Raw genomic sequence first — 20243 nt, 5'->3', positions numbered from 1 at the left:
TCAGCACTTTCACAAGAAACCAGGTTAAAATCTGTACTAGAAGAGGAAAGTTACATGGTGCAGCTTTAAAGCCCTTCTAGTCGTTATGTAGCCACACTGCGCCACCTGAGTGTCAGCGTTAATGACTGACTTCTGACTGTTCTGGCATGAGTGTACTTGGTACTACTTGGTACAGGAGTCCATTCATTAGTTATGCCAGCTCTGTTTCTAATTGGACTTAACTGGCTGCACTCAGCACCCCAAAAGACATGCTTTGTCTGGCTAGACAGAGAAGAGAGGATACTTCGTCGTGCGACAGTGACTGAAAATAGCCGATCTACAAGCTCACAACAGGGCGCAACATGACGCGTTGTGAGCTTGTACGTATGTCCGCTATTTTCGCTGTGTGACACTGTCATACGACAGCGTGCCATGTACAGTATAGTGAGCATTATAATGAGCAGTGTTTGTGCCTTTTTCATCCTAATTGCAGCAAAGATGAGCCTTAATTATATCTCTGCTTTCTGGTGTTGGTGAAGGGGGGGGGGATTGAAAAAGAGAGGTGAAAACGAAATACAGCCAAAGACAGGTGGTCATCAGGAACACTACTGTAATTGCAGGCAATGTATGTAGTAGTTTCCACAAGTGCTTACCACTGCCTTAAACATGTTGTGGTGTAGTTAGTAGTAATATACACAGAAGCACCCGGGAGAAGTGGACAAAAAAACAGGAGGAGCCAAACCGAGTTCCTGTTTAATACACAAAAAAAGGAGGTGGAGCACCCAGATTGGTGTAGAGTAAACACTGTGCTGTATGAAGCACATGGTAGATTGGTAGAGCAATACTCTATGTCTTTGGAAAAATCACCTCATCGCGTCTACAATCCATCCATCTATCATCCACCCACATTTAATATACTATGTTTATGGTGTGTATGACACGGTGCCAGTGTCTCCTGCATGCATCAAAAGGTAAAGCATGTCTCTTCTATGAGAGCAATTATGTCCTTTTGATAAAATGTACTGTCTAACACTATCAATCAACAGCATCCGTTCTCAGCTCACGTTCGGCTTCAAATACTGCAAAACACACACATGCGCGCGCACACACACACACACACACACACACACACACACACACACACACACACACACACACACACACACACACACACACACACACACACACACACACACACACACACACACACACACACACACACACACACACACACACACACACACACGAGCGTGCACAGAAAGTCACATGTGCGTATACGCTCGTTGACAACGCTGAAAGTGTTGCTGTATAATGCAGTTAATTAAATTGCTCGTGGCACAGTGCTTACAAAAGCACAGGATCTCTCCACATCCCCTTCCCCTCCCTCTGATCCTCTCTCTCACATTCATCTTTCTCATTTTCCTCCTGCACTCCTACAGTAGGCTAGCTTGCCAAAAAAAAAGAGTGAGGGAGTGAGTGAGTGGCCAAATTCCAAAAGGCCTACTCTAAAGCTAAATTCCAATACTCCAAATCTCACCCACTCGCTCACTCACACTCGGTCACTCCAGCTTGACCCGGAAATAGTTTGGTCCTGATTGGTAATTAGCTTTTTGGAGGAGCCGAGTGGAGGAGCCGAGTGGGCTCTCCGAGTGCGCTTGGAGCGGCTTTCAGCGAGTGTACAGAAGGTGTAGGCTCGGCAGAGTTTCTTGTCTCCTCGCGGAAGACTCCGCATCACGTGTACAGGTTTTTTTTCCCCATCTCCTGTGACGTATGTGACATGGTCCTCCTCCACATGTGGCCACACAAACACTGCTTAAAACCCGGAACCATGCCGAAAACACTGGCGACAATTTGCCGTTGCTTTGAAATGACGCTAGAGTTCATTCCGATCCTACTGTGAGGCCAAACGGTCGACCACTCCGTCCTCACATTTAATCCTCTCCTCCTCGCTGCGGGGCGGGGCTTAGGAGCGAGTGGAGGACGCGAGGAGAGTGAGCGAATGTGAAAGTTTGGGGAATTCAGCTTAACCCACACTTTCTAGTCCCACCTGCGAGGAGGTGAGGATTAGATGCGATTCTGGAGAAATGGAAGAGGTTGGTCTGAATACTGTAATATATACAAACATTTCAGCCTCCTCTGCCCTCCAGATGTCATGGTGTATATTGGACGCTGCATTTCTCTATAATATGCTCAGGCATATATACTATATGACAGGCATTCATCCACAGCCATGCCCATGCACAACAAACCACAGGATTGTGTAAATAAAGATCAGTCAAACCTTTAGATAATGTGTTTCTGTAGCTTTGATCACTGTTACTCGGATATATAATGCACTTCAGTATCTCTTCCTGTTTAATGAAGTGGGACACTTTCACTCTGAGACCATTGATACACACACACACACACACACACACACACACACACACACACACACACACACACACACACACACACACACACACACACACACACACGTTAACATTCAACAGATCAAACGTTTTGTCGGCTCTAAATCGTCCCTTTGATGTCTGCAACAAAAGGCACAGCTTTTGGATCCCATCTCCCAGACAGCATCATTTCCATCCCATAGCCAGAGGAGGCTACGGTCTGTTCCAGTGTCCAACAACAAAACAGATAGTCATTCATCATCACTTCCCAAAAACTCGCTGAAGTGAACACTTACTGATCCCCTCTTCCCACTCTCAGCTGCTCCAAAACCAAATTAACATTTGGGATGCGAAAGATTTCCTGGTCACACTGGAGGACAAAGTGTGGAGTAAGCGAGTGGGCAGAAATTAAGGTATTGGAATTTGGCGAGTGAGTGAGTGAGTGAGTGAGTGAGTGAGTGAGTGAGTGAGTGAGCGATGAGTGAGCGATGAGTGAGTGAGTGAGCATCACACTTTGTGTGATGGAGCATTTGCTTCCAGGAAGTCACTTAAGTCCAATAATAAAAACATGCTCAAAACAGGGGCATCAACAGTGAAAGTGGTTTAATGGCCGCCCAGCCAAACAGCAATATAAACTGAAAGCTGGATATTCAGCATCAGCTGACCGGTGGTGAAGTCTAAGTACATTTACTCAAGTACTGTACTAAAGTTCACTTTTTACTCAGCTTTTTTTTTACTATTTTACTCGACTACATTTATTTGACAGCTTTAGTTACATTTTGAAGATCTATATTATGAATAAGTAATCAAATTATTAAAACAAACTGTTTAGAATTTTTCAAAAATAGCAATATGTACAAGCTCACAATGTGTCGTGATGCGACACATATATTTGTGAAACTATATTTAGTGAAGTATTTTTGAGTCACATAAAAGCTTGTTATATTTTATATCTTCCCAATTTTCCTTGACATAGTGGTCTGAAAACATTTTAGATTTTTCACTTTTTCACGGACTTCAAAGTAAGGCCATTCTATTAAATAATACAGTACATGTTTCTACTAAAGTTTTTCCTTCATCAGAAACCTTTCCCATGTCCCACTTTTGAGCCCTCCACTCTGGATCATAAATTATGATTTAGACAGTCCTGGAACATTGGGTGCCCAAGGCCAGACGGATCATATAAAATGGAGAGCCGACTGCTACATGTTTTAAACCTCAGCCTTAACTTTACCTTGCAGAAGGAACTTCAACTTCTGTACAGAATTTCTCAAGGTATAGAAGTCGGACCATACTTTTGTTCCAGCATGTTTAGCCCATGCATTACTGACTGAAGGGGGGACATTGTCTTTAAGTCTTATATACCCCATATAAAATGTGCAATCTACATAGCCGATCTACACGCTCACATTTATATTATTATGTAATGTATTTAATAATGTATGTAATATAATATTTAACCATACTTGGAACCATTTCAGAAAATAGCTCATCTACAAGCTCCCAGTAGTGTATACTAACGTATATACAGTATCGGCTATTTCACTTATCCTATATTACGGACCTCTGACTCACCATGACTCAGCCATAACCATAAAAGGAATCCCTGATACAGCTTCGCCCAAATATGGAATGTGTTGTCTAACCTCCATGTGTCGTCATGGCATCAGGCGCAAACAAATAAGTCAGCTTGGTATGCCCATATATGGGCATTTCGGTTGGATCTGTGGTTCTGGACAACAGGAGATACATATATGCCTCTACAGTGTATGGATATATCGGTCGGATCGGCGGTTCTGGACAACAGTATTGGGTTAGTTTGTGGTTATATGACATGGCTGTGCATGGTCCTGCCTATATGGCGTATCGGGTTTGTTTATGATGTCTGAGTCAGAGTGGTCGTGGGCCGTCCGCCCTCCCATTAGCCAACTCTAATATAGGATTGTTCTCCTATGATGATACTGATACTGCAGTGTTGATTTCGTCGACTAAAACTATGATGAAAAATGTCCGTCGACTACCTTTTTTCACTGCCGAAAACTAAATATAAACTAAATGAAAACTAAGCTACGATGACTAAAACTAGACTAAATAAATTGACAATTTCGTCAGCAAATACAAACTAGGCTAAAATGTTAGTGAGGGACTAGTGGAGATCCAGTAGAACTAAGACATGTTATGTTTGGTTGAGCTCGGGTGTTGCGCTCTAAAAATAGCAGATCTACAAGCTCACAGAGCTTGTAGATGGTCTATTTTCAGCATGCAACCAAGTGTAAAATCAGTCATTACGACGCCATCAAGGCACCGCCAAGATACATTTTAGTCGACTATAATCTTATGATATTTAGTCGACTGAAACTACACTAAAACTAAAACATTTCAGACTAAAATATGTCTAAAACTAAATGGAATTTTATTCAAAGGACTATGACTAAAACAAAATCTAAATTTGTTGTTGAAATCAACACTATACTGCACTTTATTTTTATTTTTTAAATCTGATGAAAAAGGCCACCAATGGAGGTAGTGACATGTTGTCAGTGTGGTGGCAGTGTGTGTGATAGAGGTATATAGTGACATGTTATCAGTGTGGTGGCAGTGTGTGTGATGGAGGTATATAGTGACATGTTATCAGTGTGGTGGCAGTGTGGTGCATGCTGGGATGCACACACGCTCAAATCACCCCACACCCCCATGGTGCTGCATTATACAATAGATGGATGAGAAACTTAATGAAGAGAGATGAGCACAGCTGAGACAAACGCGCGCACACACACACACACGCGCGTACACACATACTGTACACACGCGCGCACACATACACACATAATATACGCGCATCCATAAAAACAGAGACTACATGTTACACACAGATCCAACTCATGCATGTCAACCTGCCCCAAACACACATGTGCGTGCATCCGTGCATGTGTGTGGGTGGCAGGGTGCTTGTGCATACAACTACTCGTCTCAGTGTGTGTGTGTGTGTGTGTGTGTGTGTGTGTGTGTGTGTGTGTGTGTGTGTGTGTGTGTGTGTGTGTGTGTGTGTGTGTGTGTGTGTGTGTGTGTGTGTGTGTGTGTGTGTGTGTGTGTGTGTGTGCCCTGCAGCACCAATCAATAAGCAGGTGATTGATTCTCTGATAAATCCCCATGATTGCCTGCTGCTGCCCGCACACGCGGACACACACACACACACACACACACACACGCACGCACGCACGCACGCACGCACGCACGCATCCATTGTTTCTCACAAGCCAAACAACAGTACAAGTCTCCCAAATATTGCATTAGGTTTTAAACATGGTGCAACAGACAGAGGAACACACTGAGGGTATTCATTGAACCATACTGTATGTTTAAACCTTCTGGTTTATCCTCAGGCACTACAGCTAAAAACTGCTGATGTTTGTGCAGACATTACCGGATATTAACACATTCAACCCGGGAACACATCTCTGTCATTTTAGATTTCTTTGGCTATTCAAAAATAGCAGATCTACAAACTTATAGCGCAGCACTGAGTGCTGCGCTATGAGCTTGTAGATTAGCTTTGCTTCTGGGCGTTGTTTTTTTGCACTGGCAGATTCATCTGGTCCCTGGCACCTGGCCAGCACAGGGTCACAACAATAAGATATCATCTTTTATTAAGTTGATAAACAGAGTTTCAGTTTAAGGTCATGCTGACACATGCAAGGTTACTGCTATGGAAAACTCAAATAAGATAATGAACTATATGAACTGTATCTTTAATGACGAGACAATCCTCTGTCATGGTTGGTGAGGCCAAAATTGCTCTGCCCGGTTCTCCTCAGCGGCTGGAGCAATTGATCCGAAATTGCACACAGCCATTGACCATTACCACGTGCACGTTTCGATATCACCAAATCTCAGCTGTGTATAAGCGTTTTTGTGTAAAACAACTGTCGCCATGGTTACGGGGCTGCCCAGCTATGGGGCGAACTGCCTCCCGGGTTGCCACATCATGTGCGCATATCCCCCCACGGACGCGTCGACCGGTTATGGACTAGTTCTTTAATAACACTCCAAACATACAAATGATAAAAATAACAGACTAAATTATATTTATCAAGACTCCAACCTGCTTCCGGAGGCGGCCCACCTACGTTGGCCCAGTTGGTTAAACACACAGGTGTTACACTCTGGTTAAACACACAGGTTGTTACACTCTGGTTAAACACACAGGTTGTTACACTCTGGTTAAACACACAGGTGTTACACTCTGGTTAAACACACAGGTGTTACACTCTGGTTAAACACACAGGTGTTACACTCTGGTTAAACACACAGGTGTTACACTCTGCCACAGAGCGCTGCCTAGAGAGGCTCTGTGCACACAGCCAATGACAGACCATCAGTGTGACGGCACGGCGTGCAATCTGCATGCCTCACAATTTACACCTCGTCATTGATTGACCATGCCGTAATCCAAAAAGCCTAGAATCCATTTTAATGTGCAAATCATCTCTGTCTGGTGGAAACCATGTATGTCCAAAACTAAACAAGAAAACAAAAATGACACAGTCATAATTTATAGCCGCTTGCAAGCTAAACTAATCACAATAATCTAATTTTGGAGGATTTAGGGCAGAAAGTACTGTTTAACCCGTTTCATTTTTAGATTTGAGCTAAAAAGCATTATTTTACACCAAAAATAGCAGATCTACAAGCTCATAGCGCGGCACCGAGTGCCGCGCTATGAGCTTGTAGATCTGCTATTTTTGAAAAATCGTGAAAATGTGTGCAAATCTTTGAACATATATATTTTTAAAGCGAACATTTTTAATTCAAATCGTTGCTTCTGGGAGTCCCTGGAACAAAATATTTTGATGGGGGTCCGCGGCCAAATACATATCATTTTGGGTGGTCCTTGACATGAAAAAGATTGAGTACCACTGATATAGAAACATATGTTTTTCAGAAAACTGTTGAGATTCAGGAGAATCGGCTTCAGGTCTTAATGGGTTTATGTGCATTCTATTATGTTTTTTTAGTTTTATTTGGCTTAACTGACTGACTGACTGACTGACTGCTGCTGAAGACAGTAGACTCAATCTAGAACTATTTCCTTTATTAGAGGAGCAAATACAACTTTGGGAAAAAGATTATCGAGTGTTTATCTAACCCTAAGCAGCCAAAAATGTTGGGGACCCCCATGGGGGTCCTGACCCCCAGTTTGGGAACCACTGGACTAACTGACTGTTTTGCTGGCTGGCAGGCTGATTTAGGAGTGATATGGATCATGATGTGTAAATAATAGCTACTGTACGTCCCTTCCTTCTCTGCTCTGTAAGAGCAGAGGAACAAACACTAACACAAAGGACTACAATTCCCTGTCACACAGGAGTAGTAAAACTACAACATCCATCAAGGCCGTGGGCATCTAAACAACGCTTAGCTTGCACTTTTTTAATGGCCCCACACACACACATGCATAATGTGAACATGCACGGATACACCCACCCCCACACACACACACACACACACACACACACACACACACACACACACACACACACACACACACACACACACACACACACACACACACACACACACACACACACACACACACACACACACACACACACACACACACACACACACACACACACACACACACACACACACACACACACACACAGGTTTTTCATGTCTAGGCTGGCTAAATCTATCTTCAGTTGCTCCACCAAACACTGCAATTTATATGCAAAATAACTACTTTATCAGGTTCTGATTCCTTTCCCTTTGCTTCTGTAGGTTGGACTCAGTATGAACCCATGTATCCATACAGTATGCACCCATTTATAATGTGTTTTACCATTGAGCTAATAGAGCCTGCCTGCTTGCTCAGGGGATAAATTGAATCTTGACCATCAGGTCAAACTTGGTGTCAGATCCTGTCTAGGTGAGACATGACCTTTCATATGGGAGGTAGAGCGGTCGTCTGGGAAACCGGAAGGTTCCCAGTTCCCCTGGAGTTGGTGTTAGTTAGTTAGTGTCAAGAGTATACCAAGGATGAGCGAGAAAATAACAGCCAGGAGAATGAGACTATAACAGCCAGGAGAATGAGACTATAACAGCCAGGAGAATGAGACTATAACAGCCAGGAGAATGAGACTATAACAGCCAGGAGAATGAGACTATAACAGACAGGAGAATGAGACTATAACAGACAGGAGAATGAGACTATAACAGCCAGGAGAATGAGACTATAACAGCCAGGAGAATGAGACTATAACAGCCAGGAGAATGAGACTATAACAGACAGGAGAATGAGACTATAACAGCCAGGAGAATGAGACTATAACAGCCAGGAGAATGAGACTATAACAGCCAGGAGAATGAGACTATAGCAGCCAGGAGAATGAGACTATAGAAGGACACTGTCAAAGACATCCAAGAGCTGCCAGCCAACAAATATGTGCTGTGGGACCCAACCAGTGTTCATTTCCTCGACTATGACGACAAAAACTAAATAAAAACTAAATAAAAGCTAAGTTATGATGACTAAAACTAAAAAGTAAATATATTGACAATTTCGTCAACAAATACAAACTAGACTAACATGTTAGTGAGGGACTAGTGGAGAAGAGATCCAGTAGAACTAAAAGACAAGTCATTTTATGAATGGTTGAGCTCTGAATGGTTGATCTACAAGCTCACAACGCGCCGCTGTGCTGTGACGCATTGTGAGCTTGTAGATCGGCTATAATCAGCCATTACGACGCCATCAAGGCCTGCCAAAATACATTTTTGTCCACAAAATCAACTGTAGTTTTAGTCAACTAAAATCTTATATTTAGTCGACTAAAACTACACTAAAACTCAAACATTTCAGATGAAACTAACCAGTGTGATTCACATCCTTTAAAAGGACCCCAAAAAATACTTATTTTCTATCAATTACACATCCCATGAAGCCACGAAGCAAGCAAGCACGCGTGTGCGTGCATGCTAAAAGAACATTAAGGATAAGAGGATGCATTTGAGATGGGGAGTGGTTGATGAAAAAGAGTAAGAAAAAAGAAAAGTCTGTCCTCAGCAGAAAGGCAGTTACTGCGGTGTGACTGTGTGTGTGTGTGTGTGTGTGTGTGTGTGTGTGTGTGTGTGTGTGTGTGTGTGTGTGTGTGTGTGTGTGTGTGTGTGTGTGTGTGTGTGTTTCTACAAATCCTACTATCCTACTATAATTCTACTATAATTCTAGTAACCTCTGTAGTGGTACGTGAGTGTAGTGGTACGTGAGTGAAGATACCCGGTTCTCCTCACTGGCTGGACCAATTGCTCTGATTTTGCACACAGCCATTGACCATTACCATCTGAACACAACTGTGAAGCCCGTTTTTCAATTTAATCAAATCCCAGCTTCTTATTAGCGTTTTTGTGTCAAAGAATGTCATCCCATAGCTGCGGCTGCCCAGCTATGGGACAAACTGCCTCCCGGGTTGCCAGATCATGTGCGCATATCCCCCCACAGATGCGCTGCGCCGACCGGGTATGGTCTAGTGTCTTCTAAATCCTTTTTTTTTTTTTTTACTTATGTTGCTATATATCAGTGGTTCTCAAACATTTTTCATGTCAAGGACCCCCAAAATGATATGCATTTGTCCAGAGATCTGCTATTTTTGAATAGCCAAACAAATCTTAAAATTACACGGATGCATTCCTGGATTGAATGGGTTAACAGCCCTGTTTAGTCCCCCTGCACCTCGTCTGTGGAGGTGTGCAGAAAACCACCCTGAGAATCTGCATTCAACATCTGTGGGTGTTTCCAAGAACACACACACGCATCTTGTTGTGTGTGTCAGTGTGTGTGTGTCAGTGTGTGTGTGTGTGTGTGTGTGTGTGTGTGTGTGTGTGTGTGTGTGTGTGTGTGTGTGTGTGTGTGTGTGTGTGTGTGTGTGTGTGTACACGGGTAAAAAGGAAAAAGAAAATAGGGTGTAGTTAAATCAGAGCTATAAAGTGTGTATAAGGGCATTCTCCCTCTCCACTTGGTGACATTAAAATGCTGATCAGGCAGCGCCCCTGCACACACGCACACACACACACACACAGCTATCCGAGTGGTGATATACTGTACCTCGACTCACACGAGTCTTTCTCTTCTTTCTCTCTCTCTCTCTCACACCCCTTCTCTCTGTATCCCCCGGGCCCCCCTCTCTCCATCTGTGTGTGTGTGTGTGTGTGTGTGTGTGTGTGTGTGTGTGTGTCTTGCCGTGGTGTACAGCAGTCTCTGGATGCTCGTGTGCAAAAAGCTCTCAGGCCATCCACCATTAAAGTTTAATTATTAATAGACGAGTGTGGTGTGATAGCGCTGCTCCGTACCCTAGGGGCTACACGTGCACACACACACACACACACACACACACACACACACACACACACACACACACACACACACACACACACACACACACACACACACACACACACACACACACACACACACACACACACAGTAGGATGTCATTAGAGCAGAGCAGAGCAGGGAGTGATAGAACAGCTGTCTTTGTTGTTGACTCTTCCCCTTTACTCTCATTTTCTCTTTCCTCTCCTTCCAAAATACTTACTTCTTCTTCCTCTCACTGTGTCTGCTGATTTACCGGTGAGACAGAGCACATGTAACCAAACGGATACATTTGTATGGTTACTAAAGGGACAAATGAACTGAGGTTTTTGCCGTGTAACACAGTGGTTCGCAAACTTTTTAACCCAGTAAGTCTGAAACTCCACACAGAAAGGCCCTTTCACCAAACCCCACCTAGGGTACAAATGTTAACGAGGGACTATAGTGGAGAAGAGATCCAGTAGAACTAAAAAACAAGTCATTTTATGTTTGGTTGCGCTCGGGTGTTGCGCTCTAAAAATAGCAGATCTACAAGCTCACAACGTGTCGTGCTGCGACGCGTTGTGAGCTTGTAGATCTGCTATTTTCAGCTTGCAACCAAGTGTAAAATCAGGCATTACGACGCCATCAAGGCACAAAGAGCTTGTAGATCTGCCATTTTCTATAGCAAAACTCTCTCTGTCTGTTGTCGTGTACATTACATTACATTACATTACAGTCATTTAGCAGACAGCCTGCGACGGGAGCAGTGGTTTTAACACCTCAATCTCCCTCTGACCCTGTATGATTTCTGTGGGAAATGCAGAGTATCCATCTGTAGACAGCTCCTGTTTGTCTGCCCGCCGTGTGGATGTCTTCTTACTATTCTGTCCTCACACTTGCGTGTCTTTGCAAAGGCTAGACAGATAGCCTACAAACTCCCAATAATAAAGCAATTTCTTCAGAAGAGTAGTCTTTACTGTTACTAGTTACTTTGCAGATTTAGATTATTATTAGGAAAACATGCATTAACCACTTCAGCCCTATATACATTCCGGCCATTTGAAAATAGACGATCTACAAGCTCGGTGGGTCTGCAAAAATGTTTAAATCTATGAACTTAAAATCTATTAACTATTCAAGGCAAATGAGTTCATGCAGAGGTTTGTAGTTTGTGTGAGAGATTATGCACTGAATAAATCAACTATTAGGTGAAAAATAAAGAAAAGCCTGCTGCAATACATACTATACTGCAGCATTCAGGTCTAGTCCAGATGTACACAGTCACAGGTAGGTTTATAAGCCTGTCAACACCTGACAGTCTCATAATAACAGCCCACACAGCCCAGTCAGAAACGTACTCTGTGCTTTTTAGATAATGCAATGAAAATAAAAAGATAGGTCTTCTTTTTATTACCGGAACCAATTATTCAATGTCTTACCTGATAGGAACAGAGGTAGAAGTATGGACACATTCTAGATTTCAACAGAAGACAGAGAAGACAGACTGACCTGCAGACATACAGACAGACAGACAGACAGACAGACAGACAGACAGACAGACAGTTGGTTGTCTACTTGTTTTACACTGGGACACAAATTTCCAGGTAAATCATACATCACTACAATAGTTGCAAATTCATGTCAACGTGGCAACCAGATGGATTTCCTTGATTCTCACAAAGATGATTTTATTTCTATTTTTCTGTCCCCCAAGGAGAATTTGATTTGTAAAGCAACATTTTTGAGAATAATTTTGAGGTGGAAGATTCCTGTCCTCTAGCCTGGTAAACCCTCCCTCCGGAAATCTCATTTCCATTTGATTTCAGAAGTGAGTCTGGCCTGATCCGCCTTTCTGCAATATTGGCTGTGGGCTGGAGTTGGGCGGGAGTAATACCGTTGACTGACAACCTCTTCAGCCAATGATCGTTTTTCCCCTTCAGCCAATTGCAGTGGAGTTTTACCACCTCCGTCACTAATATGACGCAACGGGACTTTTGAGATCGCCATGCCCAAAATAGGTTGCCTTATTGGGATACATGCGTGTCACAGCCCGCCCCTCCCGGTTCTCTGAATTTATATTTTTAAATAGGCTCTGTCATGATTAATTGACCACATATATGAAGTTAAACAACTAAATTCTATCCAAACGATATCTTAAAAGTAAATTCCGTGCCTCAAAAACGAAGTTTTTTAAAACCGAAAATAAGAAGTGACGGCACTCGCACAAAAAAACAATGGCTGCCGTTCGTCTTTTGTCGCTGCAGTCAGGCTGCACTCGGCTTCATTCGGGCTCACTCGAACTCGCCACCTGATTGGCCAACTGTCGCTGTCAATCACAGAACGATGAGCGACGACGCTGATAGGCTCGTCCCTTTGGCGTGCAGAGCCAATATTGCAGAAAGGCGAATCAGGCCAGACTCACTTCTGAAATCAAATGGAAATGAGATTTCCGGAGGGAGGGTTTACCAGGCTACCTGTCCTCCACAAATCACATCACAAATCCAATACAGTAACCAACCAATCACAGCGTGACCGTCTCTCTGGATGATGATCATCACATGTGACTTTTAGCCAAAAGCTGTTTCAAGAAGAGCTTATGTTACCATGTTGAACTCAAAATGCACTCATTTGTGACAAATGACCCATGGTGGCTCTGGAATCGAGCACTATAGGATTGATACAGGAAAACATTAAACAGCTGATAACAGTAAAACCATTACAGGGGCTTTTTAAATAACAAAGCCTTCCTCTATTAGAGGTGTTCTTTGTCCATGACCTTGTCAGAACATGTGTTGACCCTATACTGAGGTAACTGCAGAAGAAATGCGAGCACTCTCCACAAACACCGGGTGCACGGTTCAAAGAGATTTAGACTAAATCAAACGATCACCAGCAGTCACTTCAAGTACTTGACGTTTATTTTCTGGCAGTGGCACGGTAGCTACAGACGGATGTGTTTCAGCATGAGCCTTCCTCAGCGCTGAAGATCATCGTGTCGATCGCGGTCAAGCGGTTGGTTACCACTGCTCTACAACATGTGTTTAAACCATCTACCCGTGTCCCTGAGTGTCAGAGGAACCCAAGCCACAGAGGTAGCTGCTGGCAACGACTTTCTACAGCCAGTAGTGGTGTGATGTCATTTCGTAGCAATGTGGGAGCAATGTGGGAAAAGTATGGATCTCACCATTCACTCATCAGATTCTGCTGCAGCGCTGCATCCTGTGCCCAGGGGGCGCTCTTCCCGGCGAAGCTCCTCTCTGGGTTGATCGTGGTGGAACAGTGAGAGCCAGGACAGGGAGGGATGCTGCCAGTACACCAGGCTCTGCTGGAAGGAACAGCGCAGCTCCCAACACGACCTGGGGTCCTGGGATACAGAGATAAGACAGTGTGAGGGTGTGTTACGTGTTAATGCCACGTGACCCACTTTGGGGGTCCTGACCTGCGGGTTGAGCAGCAGTGAGGTAGCAGTACCTGTATGCTGTGGGGCAGGGTGGTGTAATGATAATGATAATGATAATGAATTTATTTTTGTATAGCACCTTTCCAAATAAAAGTTACACAGTGCTGAACAGAGCAAGGTTAAAAACAACAACAACAAAGCAAAAAAATAGAAAAACAGTTTGACTACACACATAACAACATTAGAGTGTGTACAGTCATATAAAACACTTAGTGTAGAGGTAGGTTTTCAGTAGTGATTTAAACAGAGGCACGGATGGTGCTAACCTCAGCTGCACCGGCAGTGCGTTCCACAGTGTAGGTGCCCGGGCAGCGAAGGCCCGATCACCCCGGGTTACTCAGAGGTATAATAGAGCATCGCAGTTGCGCAGAATCCGGGTGCCGGAAGTAAATACTCAATGCATTTTTCCCATTGACTTTTCCAAAAATATTTATATCAATGAATTTAAGCCTAGAATCAAGCCATCCAGGATTCTGGTGAATCATGACCATAAAACCTTTTTTTCTGTGATTTTTTAAATGTTATATTTAATGATATGATATACTATGTTTAATAAATACCCTTTGTTTTGCCGTTTTCAAAAAAGTTTTTTCACAGAATCAAACGTTTTATGGTCATGATTCACCAGAATCCTGGATAGCTTGATTCTAGGCTTAAATTAATTTATATAAATATTTTCAGAAAAGTCAATGGGAAAAATGCATTGAGTATTTACTTCCGGCAACTGGAAGTGGGCGGGAACTGCGACGCTCTATATAACTAGAGGGCGGATTGCCCCGCCCCCAGCTATCATTTCAATAAAAGTGCTCACTGGCGCTTTGAAGCACCCGGAAGCCTGCCGGAAGTAGAATTATTGAGACATTTTTGGGGACACCATAGAGTTATGAGCATGCGCACTAGTGTCCTTTTTGCGTCCTGCGGCAGCCTGTGTGTCAAGGAATGAACGCGAGATATCTATTAAATACACTCGAGATGCATATTTATATGTAAATGCATAAGTTAGGATGCAGAGAAACCCACCTGCAGCAGTGGAGCCTTCATCTCTTCATCAAACAGGGAGTCATCCTCAGAGAAGGACAGAGGCTTCTAAAGCAGGAGGGAGAAATGATAAAGTTGTTTGATGGTTCATTAAAAGTAAGAGTCCTCTTCTACACAACACTGACATTACATCTGACTTTGCCTCTCTCAGACAGGAGATAAAGGGTTAATACATGACAGTAACGCTTATTAACAAAATGGTTTTATGGGAAATAGACACATTTTATGTCTACATTTTCTTTACCAGAGACTTTGAAGAAGAACTAGCCCAAAGTCGCTTATAATAAGCAGACATGGCAACACTGAGGATGAGTGTGCAGTGTTGCCAGGTTTTGCGAAAGAAACAAGCAACCACGTCTATGAAAACAAGCCCAAAACAAGCAAGCCCTTCGCCCTTTAACCTGCACGCTACACGACCTGGCGCATTTCACTAACTACACATTAATGAGTAAATAGTGACTGACTATTATAACCTTTGAATCTCTTACAGCCTTTTCTCTGAACAGTCTGACTTCTGATGGAGAATAACTTGTGTTGTCACTGTACGAGTTACTGTGTGTAGTAATCTAAATACCTGTAATGATGTGAAACCCAGTGGTTCTCATGGGGTCCTTGAGGAGGTTCGGGGGTCCTTGAGGTGGTTCCAGGGGGTCCAGGTTGTGGACGGACAGGAGGAGCGGCCACGGGGAGAAGAGCCGCACGCAGCCCGGGGAAGAGGCTCTCTGCGCGGGGCTGCTGGAGGCTTCACTCCGGCCTCTTTTCCTCCTCATCCGCATGATGTCCGCCGGTCGCTTGAAGCTGGGAGAGTCTGAGTATCCGTCCTGTTGGGACATTCTGGACAACTGGTGACACGATGAGCTCCAAACAGCAACGACAACACGGTGGCTTTTCTTAAGCTGTGTTCCGTCAGCAGAAATAACGGAGCAGAAATAAGACTTCCGGTTGACGATCTCTTCAGAATAAGAGTACCCTCTAGAGTAAAAAGAAACCATTGAAAACCATTGAAAAACGGTTCATTTGCACATTAAAACTATAAATTAAGCATTTAAACGAAGCTAGAAAACACATATTATGTATATTTGTAATAAAAAACGTGTTTAACTGTTTTAATAACATAAAAAATGTATCTAAATGGATAAATGCTGTTCACTGGAGTGCATAGACTTCACAAATTGGGCGCTGGACACGAGACAGGAATTTGTGGCGGCACTTGTGACATACGCACGCGTTCAGGGAGACCCCCTCTACAACGCCACACTCTCCGCTAAGCCAGACAGGTGTATTTGGAAAAGTGGCGGGCCGTCCAGTGAGGTCAGGGGTCAGAAAACAGCCATTTTTAGTGCATAGACTTCACAAATTGGGCGCTGGACACGAGACAGGAATTTGTGGCGGCACTTGTGACATACGCACGCGTTCAGGGAGACCCCCTCTACAACGCCACACTCTCCGCTAAGCCAGACAGGTGTATTTGGAAAAATGGCGGGCCGTCCAGTGAGGTCAGGGGTCAGAAAACAGCCATTTTTAGTGCACAGACTTCACAAATTGGGCGCTGGACACGAGACAGGAATTTGTGGCGGCACTTGTGACATACGCACGCGTTCAGGGAGACCCCCTCTACAACGCCACACTCTCCGCTAAGCCAGACAGGTGTATTTGGAAAAGTGGCGGGCCGTCCAGTGAGGTCAGGGGTCAGAAAACAGCCATTTTTAGTGCATAGACTTCACAAATTGGGCGCTGGACACGAGACAGGTATTTGTGGCGGCACTTGTGACATACGCACGCGTTCAGGGAGACCCCCACAGTCAATGTTACATCAGTCATATCTCAGGAACGGAGAGAGACACAAAACGAGATGTTGGTGTGTGCCTTATAATGGTATTGAAATTTTATACTGATGTCAAACTGGGAAACTGAAATAGAAGCAAGGCTTGTCCATAGCCATGTCTGTTTTGTGGGAGTATCCACACATATCTATCAATAACTGGTCAACGCAACAGTACTGTATACACAGAAGATGCTTTAAAACTTCCTGATGATATTCTGTGGCACTTCCTGGGACTTGCATCCTCTTCCAAAAAGCCAATGAGTAGGTTTGATTTATTATGGAGTCATAAGGAGGTGACATCAATAGAACTTTTTAAAAGGTATTTTATTTAATTTGATAGGTGAAGTCACAGCAGTAGATTGGCTAATTTCAGCATGCAACCAAGTGTAAAATGTAGCATTACGACGCCATCAAGGCCTGCCAAAATACATTTTTGACGACAAAATCAACTGTAGATTTAGTCGACTAAAATCGTATTATATTTAGTCGACTAAAACTACACTAAAACAAACATTTAAGGTGAATAAAATATCCAAATACACCTGTCTGGCTTAGCGGAGAGTGTGGCGTTGTAGAGGGGGTCTCCCTGAACGCGTGCGTATGTCACAAGTGCCGCCACAAATAGCTGTCTCGTGTCCAGCGCCCAATTTGTGAAGTCTATGCACTAAAAATGGCTGTTTTCTGACCCCTGACCTCACTGGACGGCCCGCCATTTTTCCAAATACACCTGTCTGGCTTAGCGGAGAGTGTGGCGTTGTAGAGGGGGTCTCCCTGAACGCGTGCGTATGTCACAAGTGCCGCCACAAATAGCTGTCTCGTGTCCAGTGCCCAATTTGTGAAGTCTATGCACTAAAAATGGCTGTTTTCTGACCCCTGACCTCACTGGACGGCCCGCCATTTTTCCAAATACACCTGTCTGGCTTAGCGGAGAGTGTGGCGTTGTAGAGGGGGTCTCCCTGAACGCGTGCGTATGTCACAAGTGCCGCCACAAATAGCTGTCTCGTGTCCAGCGCCCAATTTGTGAAGTCTATGCACTAAAAATGGCTGTTTTCTGCCCCCTGACCTCACTGGACGGCCCGCCACTTTTCCAAATACACCTGTCTGGCTTAGCGGAGAGTGTGGCGTTGTAGAGGGGGTCTCCCTGAACGCGTGCGTATGTCACAAGTGCCGCCACAAATAGCTGTCTCGTGTCCAGCGCCCAATTTGTGAAGTCTATGCACTAAAAATGGCTGTTTTCTGCCCCCTGACCTCACTGGACGGCCCGCCACTTTTCCAAATACACCTGTCTGGCTTAGCGGAGAGTGTGGCGTTGTAGAGGGGGTCTCCCTGAACGCGTGCGTATGTCACAAGTGCTGCCACAAATAGCTGTCTCGTGTCCAGCGCCCAATTTGTGAAGTCTATGCACTAAAAATGGCTGTTTTCTGACCCCTGACCTCACTGGACACACACACACACACACACACACACACACACACACACTAAAAATGTACTAATATTTCTCTATCTTTTTTTATGCTGTGTTTCCATGTTGTATATATGTTGTTAAATAATATAAATTTGTAATATTTTTTTTCTGATTACTTTTGTATTTGTATTGTATTTTAGTTTTTAAATACGTGAGATCAACTTTATAAACCCCAAATTCTTCTCTTTTTTTTTTTATCTCGCTTGCACTATCTACTATTATTATTTGTAGCATATTTTGTGGTCTCTTTTATCATTGTTTATTTGCTTCTGCAATAAACAATATTATATCATCATCATTTTCCAAGAGTGACCTGGCCTAGAGTCATCATTATTACAACAATGGACAAACAATACAAAAACAATACATATATGTAACACACACAAATCAATATCCAGTTAAAGTGCAAAACAGTGCTAAGTGCACATTTAATGGGGGTCAATAGCCAATTTCAAACTGGAACAACCTGGCACTTAGAAGTGATCTAGTATAAGCCATTTAAAAAGACATAATGTACATCATAAATGTATTTTTTAAATACAATTGTGTCTTTCTTTTTTAAACTTGCCACTTAGAAGTGTTTTAGTATGAGCCATTTAAAAGGCATACATCATAAATGTATTTTTAAATTAGATTTGTGTCTTTTAAAAAACATAACAAATTCACGCTCATATTTTGAAGGCAACCGGAACCCTTATTTCTGCTAGCTCGAAAACCGGAAGTCCAATTTCTGCTGACGGAACGGAGCTTAATAGTTGATGTGGAGCTGATTTGTTTTCACTCTTCACTACTTTACACAGCTGGAAACAAACATTAATCTAGTTAGGCCACTAGGTGGCAGTATAATGCAAGCTAAAGGTACACACAGTTGTATCTGTGCCATAGTAGACTAGCGGTTCACAACCTGTGGGTCGGAACTCGGAAACCCCAGGGGGGTTTAAGGGGGGTCCCCAGATAACAGTGAAGTCACAGTGAAAATAGCCGATCCACAAGCTCACAGCCCCTGTTTATCTGTGGAACCGAGTCAAATAAAATAATGCCTCAATTCCTACAATTCCAAGTGCTTGTCAGGGTGGGGTGTCCCCAGTTAAAATATTATTTTGGGGGGTGGAAGGGGGGGTCATGGCCTGAAAAGGTTGAGAACTACTACGACTGTGTCACTGAACCTCAACACCATAGGGGCCGGGCTTAATGCATGAACTAAGTTATGCAAAAAAACATAACAATTCCACTTTAATGTTCTCATATGGCTCTATAATTCAGAAAATACATTTTTGTCTTGAAAAATCTATAAATCAAACAAGCTTCATCACAACCAAATAAAACACAGCTACTGTTTAACTAAATGCATTTGCTTCCATGGCCAGTGGGGGGCACTGTGTGCATTCTATAATGGCCTTGTTATTAGATGACGATACAGTGAATTGTGGAGTCATAAATACACACACTTACACAGACAGTATCATAACAATAGTTTGACAGTCAAATGTAAAATCCTGAGTGTTCATTTAAATATTTGGTTACATTTGTACACTCAGAGTTGCAAATGGATAAATTCATGGATTTCACTGTCAAATTGGTTTTATTACGTTTTAATGTTCATTTCATATTGCTGATGATCAGTCAATAAATAACATTTACAACCATAGGTGGGTAGAGTAGCCAGAAACTACATCTAATACTAACAATGATAAGAATTATAATCGTTTTTTTTCTATGATAAAATGCTGCATTCA

At 43.2% G+C, this 20243-nt stretch overlaps 1 protein-coding gene across 6 annotated transcripts in view; it reads right to left on the bottom strand.

Moving 5' to 3' along the window:
* Window positions 1-20243, bottom strand: part of LOC311053443 (uncharacterized protein) — a 105434-nt gene that overhangs the window by 33827 nt on the left and 51364 nt on the right. For 3 of the 6 annotated variants that reach the window (XM_084068970.1, XM_084068975.1, XM_084068973.1), the window contains exon 1: window positions 13904-14497. The gene's annotated coding sequence lies outside the window, so the exon portion shown is untranslated. Of the gene's footprint in view, window positions 1-12158; window positions 12220-13903; window positions 14498-15199; window positions 15266-15791; window positions 16104-20243 lie in introns of those variants that run through there. The other 3 variants (XM_084068971.1, XM_084068972.1, XM_084068974.1) reach the window with 3 other exon arrangements.

This window comes from Gymnoscopelus microlampas, assembly GCF_963454915.1.
Source record: "Gymnoscopelus microlampas genome assembly, chromosome: 10".
Lineage (NCBI taxonomy): Eukaryota > Metazoa > Chordata > Actinopteri > Myctophiformes > Myctophidae > Gymnoscopelus > Gymnoscopelus microlampas.
The sequence above is the reverse complement of the archived record's forward strand: the minus strand, read 5'-3'. Positions and strand labels throughout refer to the sequence as shown.